This window comes from Puma concolor, chromosome F2 (assembly GCF_028749965.1).
Source record: "Puma concolor isolate L17-30 chromosome F2, mPumCon1.1.hap2, whole genome shotgun sequence".
Lineage (NCBI taxonomy): Eukaryota > Metazoa > Chordata > Mammalia > Carnivora > Felidae > Puma > Puma concolor.
This window is the reverse complement of record NC_141684.1, coordinates 24,420,465-24,429,865: the sequence shown is the minus strand read 5'-3', so window position 1 is coordinate 24,429,865 and position 9,401 is coordinate 24,420,465. Positions and strand designations below refer to the sequence as shown.

The 9,401-nt window shown below is 39.5% G+C and overlaps 1 pseudogene; it reads left to right on the top strand.

Annotated features, from left to right (window-relative positions):
• The first annotated feature begins 4,175 nt into the window (after window positions 1-4,175).
• LOC147571887 (mitochondrial glutathione transporter SLC25A39-like) lies at window positions 4,176-5,241 on the top strand (annotated as a pseudogene).
• Window positions 5,242-9,401: the final 4,160 nt, after the last annotated feature.

Here is a 9,401-nt window from a genome sequence, read left to right as displayed (position 1 = left end):
TGTCCCCTTTTTACCATAGATTCATAGAGCGCAGCCTCTGATTCAATAAATATCTGCTAAGTGAATAACCCTCCATGATACTGTCAATTAATTAATGATTCCAAAATAAAAGTAGCCTTCTCATGGACCCATGGTTATAAATAATCAATCTGGGATTAAAGTCAGATAAAACTGAATACAGAATTAATGTTGTTTTTTTCCCCTACATTAACCCAAATGTAAATGGTGTTAAAATATATAAAAATCTAACAGTTTTACCACTTAAAGTGTGCAATTCCATGTCATTTAATACATTCACAATGGTGAGAAATTATCACCACTATCTAGTCCCAGGATACTTCATCATGTGACAAGGAAACCCATTCCCATTAAGCAGTTACTCCCAATCCCATCCTCCCCCAAACCCCTGCTAGTAATCTGCTTGTTTTCTCGATGAATTTTTCTATTCTGGCTTTTTTTCACTCAGCATACTTGCATTGTTGATCCAATTTTCAACATTTATCAGTGTTTCATTTATTTTAATGGCTGAAATAACATCACATTGCATGGATGTACCACATTTTATTTATCCATTTAGCAGTTGGTGGACGTGGGTTTTTTCCACCTTTTTTCAAAATTTTTCTTTAACGTTTATTTATTTTTGAGACAGAGAGAGACAGAGCATGAATGGGGGAGGGTCAGAGAGAGAGGGAGACACAGAATCTGAAACAGGCTCCAGGCTCTGAGCAGTCAGCACAGAGCCCGACGCAGGGCTGGAACTCACGGATAGTGAGATCATGACCTGAGCCGAAGTCAGATGCTTAACCAACTGAGCCACCCAGGCGCCCCTATTTCCACCTTTTAATTATTACGAATAGTGCTGTGACACTCATGTACAAGTTTTTTTTTTTTTTTTTGAACAATAGTTTTTAAATCTTTGGGGTATATACCAAGGAAAGAATTCCTCCTGAGTCCTGTGGTATTGATGTCTAATGTACTGTAAGTTCTAGTGATCTGCCGTACAGCGGAGTATCTGTATTTACTAGTAATGTATTGTGCACTTTAAAATATATGAAGACGATAGATATGCTAAGTGTTTTTTTCAACAAACAAAACAAAAAATACACACACACACACAATCAAGGAAAGATGACAGATACATTAATTATCTTGATTATGGTAATGGTGTTAAGGATGTATGTATATATCCAATGTCATTAAGATATATACATTAAATGTGTCCAATTTTGTATATAAATTATACTTCAATAAAGCATTAAACAACACTAGTGAGGATGTGTGTGGGGGGCACAGAAATGAAAATTTTCACAGATATGAGGAAAAGTATGCTTACAAACTAAGATAAATAGGAGAAAAGGAACATGATTTTAAGAAAGAATATTAGACATTTTTCCAAAAAAGACTTACAGATGACCAGTAGGTATATGAAAAGATACCCAGCATCACTAACCATCAGGGAAATGCAAATTAAAGCTGGGAGATATCGCCTCACATTTGTTAGGATGGCTATTATCAAAATGACAAGAGATAATAAGTGTCAGGGTGTGAGAAATGAAAACTCTTTTACACTGAGTTTGGAATATAGATTGATATAGCCATTATGGAAAAAAAATATAGGGTTTTCTCAAAAAAATTAAAAATAGAACAACCATAATATCCATCAGTCCCACTTCTGGTGTATATCAAAAAATATATAATTAATATCTTGAAGAAATATATTCACTTCCACATTCATTGCAGCCAATATTATTCACAATAGCCAAAAACATGCAAACAACCCAAGTGTCCAGCAGCTGAATGGATAAAGAAATATGGTATATACACATATAATGGAAAATTATTCAGCCATATTAAAAAAAGTAAATCCTGCTATTTGCAACAACACGGATGAACCTGGAGGACATTATGCTAAATGAAATAAACCAAACACAGAAGGCAAAGTACATTCTCACTTACATGTGGAATCTAAAGTCAAACTCACATAAGCAGAGAGTAGAATGGTAGTTGCTAGGGGCTGGGAAGGAGGGGGGTGAGGAAGTAGGCAGATGTCGGTCAAAAGGTACAAACTTTCAGTTATAAGATGCATAAGATCTGAAGATCTAATGAACAGCATGGTGACTTAGTCAATAATACTTGTGTACTTGAAATTTGCTAAGAGAATAGATATTAAATGTTCTTAACCACACACAAAAAATGTCAACTATGTGAGGTGATGGCTGTGTTATTAGTTTGATTATGGTAATCATTTTACAATGTATATGTATATCAAATCATCGTATTATACACCTTAAATACATGCAATTTTATTTGACCATTGTACATCAATAAAATTGGAAAAATAAATAAATGCCTTGATTAATTAAAAAATATTAAAAGTGAATCCGACTAAATTCAGGGGTCAGGAAAAAAAATTATATAAGGAAGTGGGCTTGAACTAAAAAATAAGTGAAGTGAGGAGGTTGAAAGAAGAATTTTCTGAGCAGGGTCTCCAACCCATGTAAAAGCCCTGTGCAAGGATCTGAGGAAGTAAAAGGAGGCCAGTACATGTCAAGTTCAGAGAAAAAATTGGGGTTGGTATGCAATGTGGATGGATATGCAGAGTCCAGGCATATCATGGAGAATATGCTTGAGACACAGCTTCATTTGAGATATTTACTCTTTATCCAATGAACGATGACAGTTTCTGAAAGGTATTAAGTGTGGAACAGAGAGTAAAACCAACTTTGAGATTTTTAGAGATTATTCTGGTGATAACCTGTAAGACAGAATATAAGTAGAAGAACACGGATGCAGTGAAATTAGTTAGCAATTTATTATATGACAAATTCTGAATTGTGTCTGTCTGTACTTGTACCATCACAGCAGCGATGTGGGAAAACAAAATATGCACTATTTGGTGATTACTTGTAAATAGGGGCTGAAGGGAAAATAAGGGAAACATCCAAGTAAAGATGCCGAATTAAGAGTTAAATCTATTACAGTTCAGAAGAAAGGCATATAAAAAGTTGGAAGTCTTTAAAATACAGATGATGACTGAAATCAAAGGTTTGACTAAGTTTAACTATGGAGAGAACATGGACTAAGGAGAGCCTTAAACCGATTTTTGTTTTTACGTTTCTTTCTGTCATCTTCAATTTCTTTTCATAAGTGCTCCACAGTTTTCAGAGTATAGATCTCTTACCTCCGTAGTTAGGTTTATTCCTAGGTCTCTTATGGGTTTGGGTGCAACAAGCTTTTGCTTTTAATATTTAGTTACCAGTTAGAGGAAAACGAACTACCAACAGGAGGTTGACACAGAATTCCCAGACGATTAGGACTAAACCTACCAGAAAAGCACAGCATAATGAAAGCTTATGGGAGGAAAACAGACCAATTTTGAAATCAGTCCTTTGGATTTAGCAACACAGAGAGGGTTGTTAACTTTAGGGAGAACTACTTCAGGAGTAGTAGATTAAGAAGTGAGTGAAGGAAGAAAAAACATGAGAAGAGTTTTTTTAAAGTATGGCTGTGAAGGGGAAATGCGATTCAATGTTTTAGCAAGTTAAGGGCCTATTGGTGGAAAGGATGCGATTGAGAGGGCATTGATATTTGGAGGAGACATGTCTAATGCACATTAGAGAGATTATCTTTCTATAGGAGAAGAAAGCAACGTATGCACAAAAGTAAAATATGCTATGACGGTAAGATTTTAGCAATTTTGTAGTGGTAAGTAGCAAATGACAGCTTCATTTTTTTTTTTTTTTTTTTTTCTGGAAAGTATAATGAAAGACCATTTGAAAGGTGCTGGGAAAGGTAAAAGATTTGCAAAGAAGGAGAGATCCCCAGGTGTGTCTGAATCTCTAGGACATCTTTGGAAGTAGGTGGGCAAGCTGGTCGCTGTAATCTGGTTCAATAGAATCACACTGGCGTGGAATTCTCCCATTTGAACACTGCTTTCCTAAATGTCATGTAATTAATACCAGTCAATTTGTTAAGTTAGAGCTCTCCATTTGCCGCGATTTTTTCTGACGGTTGCAAGTCCCAGATAAATTCTCATTTTCACGGATAACAAGCATCTCAGATACGGAGAGTATTAAACAAGATTAAAGGGCATGTGTACCCTGCACTGGCCAAGGGGCTGCCTTGCGCGCCTCGCTGCATGAGCACCCGCCTAGAGCCAGCATTGAAGCTACAAGATGGCTGACCAGGACCCGAGGGGAGGTAGCCCCTCCAACGAACGGTGACCTCAGGCACGGGGGTTGTGGTCACCTCTCGCTTCAGGACACCCGCGGATGTAGTGAAGGGACCCTTGCGGTCTCTGCGGCCCTGGGTGGCCAGCAAGCCGATGCCCCCCTTGCCGACTCTGGAGGCTCTCCTGGGCCAAAGTACCTCCTGTACTGCGGTGGTGTCTTGGAGCCCCTGCCCCGGTGCCCACACAGTGCCTGCTGTGCTGCCGGCGTCAGGACCCACTCCCTTCACTGGCACCACGGATACCTTCGTGGAGATTGTGAGACACAAGGTCACCAGCACCCTGTGGGTGCTCCCAGCCCCCCCGGTGGTGACTGTGCCGGCCACTGCTGTGTAGCTTCCCCATCAAAGACCTTTCCTTGCGGTCCGGCCTGGACTTCTGACCTCCCCGCACCCGTGGTGGCGGGGGCACTAGGCTGCGTGGGCACCCTGACTGTGATCAGCTCCCTGGAGCCGGTGAGGACAAAGCTGCAGGCTCAGCGCGTGTCACAGCATGGCTCGTGCCTGTGTTAGGGACGCTGTGGCTCAGGGCGGCTGGCGCTCAGAGTGGAGGGGTTGGGGCCCCCCTGCCCTTCGGGATGTGGCCTTGGCCTTTTCTGCTCTGCACTGGTGAGACGATGACTGGGTGGGCTCAGGCCAAAGGACCAGGCACCCGTGGGCGCCCACTGTGTGGCTGGTGACGTCTCAGGGATGGCGGCAGCGGTGCCTACTCTACTCTTTTCCACCGGGTGGAGACTCAAGGCCAGGTGGCAGCGGGAGCGCTGGAGGCCGTGAAAGTGACACCAGGCAGGCCCACTCCACCTGACTGCTGCGCTGCAGAGGACCCAGCTGAGTCAGGCACTGGGGGGCGGGGGGGGGGGGGGGCGGGGGGGGGGCTCTAACAGCTTCCTCCGGAGGATGAGGATCTTCAGGGCCACCCCCTCCTTCATGTGCCATCATGATCAGCTCTTTCGAGTTCAGTTTGGCAAAAACTTCTTCCAGGGGCTCAATGGAAAACAGCCTGTAGGTTCTTAAAAGGGGCCAAGGTGCAAGGACCGCATCTCTTCTGAGGGTGAGGGTGCGGCAGAAGATGATGGAGCCAAGTGCCTATTCTCAGTACTGAGAAGAGGGGCCTCAGTCTCTCAATTAGGAGCACCGAGGGGAAGGGGCTGCCCCTCTGGGCCCACCCAGGCCCCCCAACACAGCTTTATTCCTACTGGTCCTCATTTCTGGCCCCGGAGAATGATCACTTTTCCAGCCCCCCAGCCAAGTTCAAGACCACATCTACTAACTGTCCCCTTCCCTCCACCATTTTTCTGTGTATTTGCTGTAACTGGGTCTATCCTCAAGAGACACAAAACCCTGGGCCTGGTGTAGTCCACACCCACACTCCTTGAATCTAAAAATGATGAATTTCTTGAAAGAAAGAAAGAAGAAAGAAAGAAAGAAAGAAAGAAAGAAAGAAAGAAAGAAAGAGAAAGAGAAAGAAAGAAAGAAAGAAAGAAAGAAAGAAAGAAAGAAAGAAAGAAAGAAAAAGAAAGAAAGAAAGAAAGAAAGAAAGAAAGAAAGAAAAAGAAAGCAAGCTAGCTTTACCCTGAACATCCTTCCTTGTCGTGTTCTGTTGGGAGCGTGTTCTCCCAGGTCTTTGCCTCTGGCTGGCCATTTCTGGAAAGACTCTACCATCTCAATCTTTAGGAATCTACTTTTAAGAAAAAGGAGATATTTTCCTTATCTACTTCATATGCTTCATAAGTGACCAATAATATTCTCCATGATACATTTTATATTCCTTTTTGTTAGTCTGTTTAGTGTCAGAAGTCCACATACACCCTTCCAAGCTTTAAAAGATTCCAAGTAAAGAGTTGATGTAATATCTAGAATAACTGGCCCCCAAATATTTAGCCAGTTTTCAAATATATATATTCATATGTATTTATAGAAATATATTTATATTTATATAATATTGGCCTAGAAGTTTCAAATAAATAATCTGAATTTTTGGCTGATTAACTATAAAGCTAAACATCTTCTTTCTTTAGAAATAAACTAGTATTAAATTTATACTATGTTATACTTGAAGTCTAAGTGGGAGCCATTTTTTTAATTTTTTAGAGGACCTAAGAAATGGAAATGGAGAAAATCATACTCAGTTCTCATTATGTAGCAAAAATATGTAGCTAAAATGGCTACTCATGTCTACGAAACAAAATTCCTTTATTAATTACATGCCAATATTACAGTAATGCTTTGCTAACAAAGAGTTTTGAAGCCAATAAAATAAAAACTACAATGAAACTCAAATTTAAAAAAGATATGTGCACATGAAAATATCATCCAAATAAACAGAAACAAGTTTCATGAGTTACCTATTATACTGTCACCTTTTATAAATAGGTTTTTCATGTTGTAACTCAAAATTCAACATAATAATCTTATTTGGAGGGAAAATAGAGAAATTTATTCTATAAGTATATAAAACATTATCAGGAGCAATTTAGAAAATTGTTTAGTGTTTAAGATGTGTTTTCATAAGTACCGAACTATCTCTGTGACAGGGATTTCCTTTTTCTTATTTATTTATTTGTTTATTTAGAGAGCAGAGGAGAGGGGCAGAGAGAGATAAAGAGAGAGAATCTTAAGCAGGATCCACATTGAGCATGGAGCCCAAGCAGGGCTTCCTCCCATGACCATGGGATCATGACTTGAGTCAAAATCAAGAATCGGATGGTTAACCAACTGAGCCATCCAGGTGCCCCAGGCAGGGATTTCTTAATATTAACATAATATCATGGTAATATATTCTCCACTACCTACTTATAGTAAATTTTTTCATTCCTCAAATTATCTAAATGGGAAACTGATATATTTTGTGTCTAAAAGAATGGCAAGAAAAGAAGTCCTATACATAAAATCAAGACTGTGGTCAGTGAACTAAGAATTTGCACCTGTGTATGATGTTGAGAATATTTTGGAACCAGTGACTCCAGTTTCATATACCCCTTTCTATAGCACACAACTGGGTATAACAGTACTTTGTGAGGTTTTCCTTTCTTCTTGGAAATGGATCTATATGTATCATCATTCAATTAATGCAACACGCATGGCATTCACTATATACTACACACTGTGTTGAATATTACTCAGAGTGAAATTAGACATAGTTCTTGTCCTCCAAATTTCACAGCCTAATACAGTAAAAGTATTTCTGGGGGTCCATCGTCCTCTGTATCACACATAGAGAGTGGCCTCAATAATCAACTGGAATTCCTGAGTCATCTTCATGGTGCTTAACGCTCATTAAAATAATTATGTCAAGTGTTATGACTTCCCACTGTAAATAAGAAAAGATAACAGTGGAGAGATTAAGGAAACTACCAACGGGGAAAATGCCAGTAAGGAAATATCCAGGATCAGAAAACAGGTCTTATGATTCCATAATCTATGGATTATCGATCGTCAACAAATTCAGTTACCTTCATACAAGGACACATGTTACAAAAACTTCTGTCAGTATCTTTCCTCCATTCCTCTCTAAATCAATCTTACTCCTTATCAGGGCTCCTAGCCTAAAACCACACTAACTCCAAATCCCAGCCAGCCTTCCTATTATCACAGCATTCTTGATCCAGGCTGGGAGTAGAGTCAGCTGCATGTAAGTTTTCATAAAACAAATTCAGTTTAGTATAGTGTTTCAGGAATCTAAAGACCTCAGGGCCAGCTTTGGTCTAGAGGCTATTCTCATTACCATAGCAAAGTATGATCACAAAAGACCAGTAAATCTTATAAAGCATTTAAAAGAATAATAGACTGCCCCCCCCCCCAAATAGATATAACCCTAAAATCCCCTCTCTCCACATGTAGCCATGGAGATCACAAAACAGAAATGGGATTGAATTTGCCTTGGACAGTCTGTTTACACAAGGAACATTTATTCAAGACCTGGAACTTCTCTTGGCACCTGACTGAGATTCTAAAATATTTTCCCTGAGCTCTGATCATGTACAACACTTCACACATGGATGATCATACGATCACACAAAGAGCCAGATCTCTCAGAAACCTCTGGAATGCCTAAAACCCTGTATGTGTATACATGATAAATCCAGAGAGTCTGAAGAGAAGGTCCCTTAATGCAGACTAGTAAATCTACACGGGGCTTAGTGAAATGTTTTGTCAATGAGATTTTCCTATGCGTTTTTCCCGACCTTTTCTATAGCAAAACAGAAAACCCAGGAATATTAATATCTGGGCAAAATATCTTCAATGTAGGTGTAAAATTAATAATGGTGGGAAAGGCAAAGAAAAAGAGAGAATGGAGAACATATGCTTAGCCTAAGCCTCGTTTGCTTTCCCAAAACATGTTTTCAATACGATGATTCCTTGTGCAGCCTGAAAAATAATTCTGCAAGCTTTTTAACATCCATAAGATACAAGTTCTAATTGAGATAAAGCATAATAATATCTAGGAAAAGCATCATGGTGGTATTGCTTTGACAGTGCATTTGCCTAAACATTCTTTGTGCCCAAATGGGGATTTGATGTCCTTTTAGGTTTTCTGAAAGCTAGACTAATTAAAAGCATATATTAATTCAAGCCATATTACATATACAATGTTCCAAATCTGTCTCTCAGCCCTGAAGGAGCACAATAAATTTGATCCCATCTGCATCCGTGGGTGTGTTGTTTTGTTTCTAGTGATTCTGTAAATCTAAGAGGCAGCCTGTGGCTCATCTGTAATAGTAACTACCTCATTCACAAGGTTTTTCGTTATGCATAGTTTGTCTCCTGAAGGCATTTCACACAACAGGAGCCGTCTCTGATGAAAATACTTAATTCCTTAAAGCACCACAGTTCATAATAGTATGGGGAATTTTAACTATACAAGCTATAAAAATCTTAACAAATTGCCAGTAGCTACACCCTCACTGATGCATTTATTTCTTTACCTTCCAGGGTCACCCTGGTTAACCTCACCATTTAGATCAGAACGTTGTATGGTAGCTGATGGATGACATGTTCCATTAAAGATGTTATGGGAAATAAGAAATAATTAAGTGCTACTCCATTCACCCTAGTAGCTGGTATTAAATATTAGTACACCTGACCAAGAACTGTTCACCTAAGAACTTAATTGTAACAGATAACTTTATTTTGTGCATGAAATTTTGCTCCTCAAAATGATGAGGCGCAATATC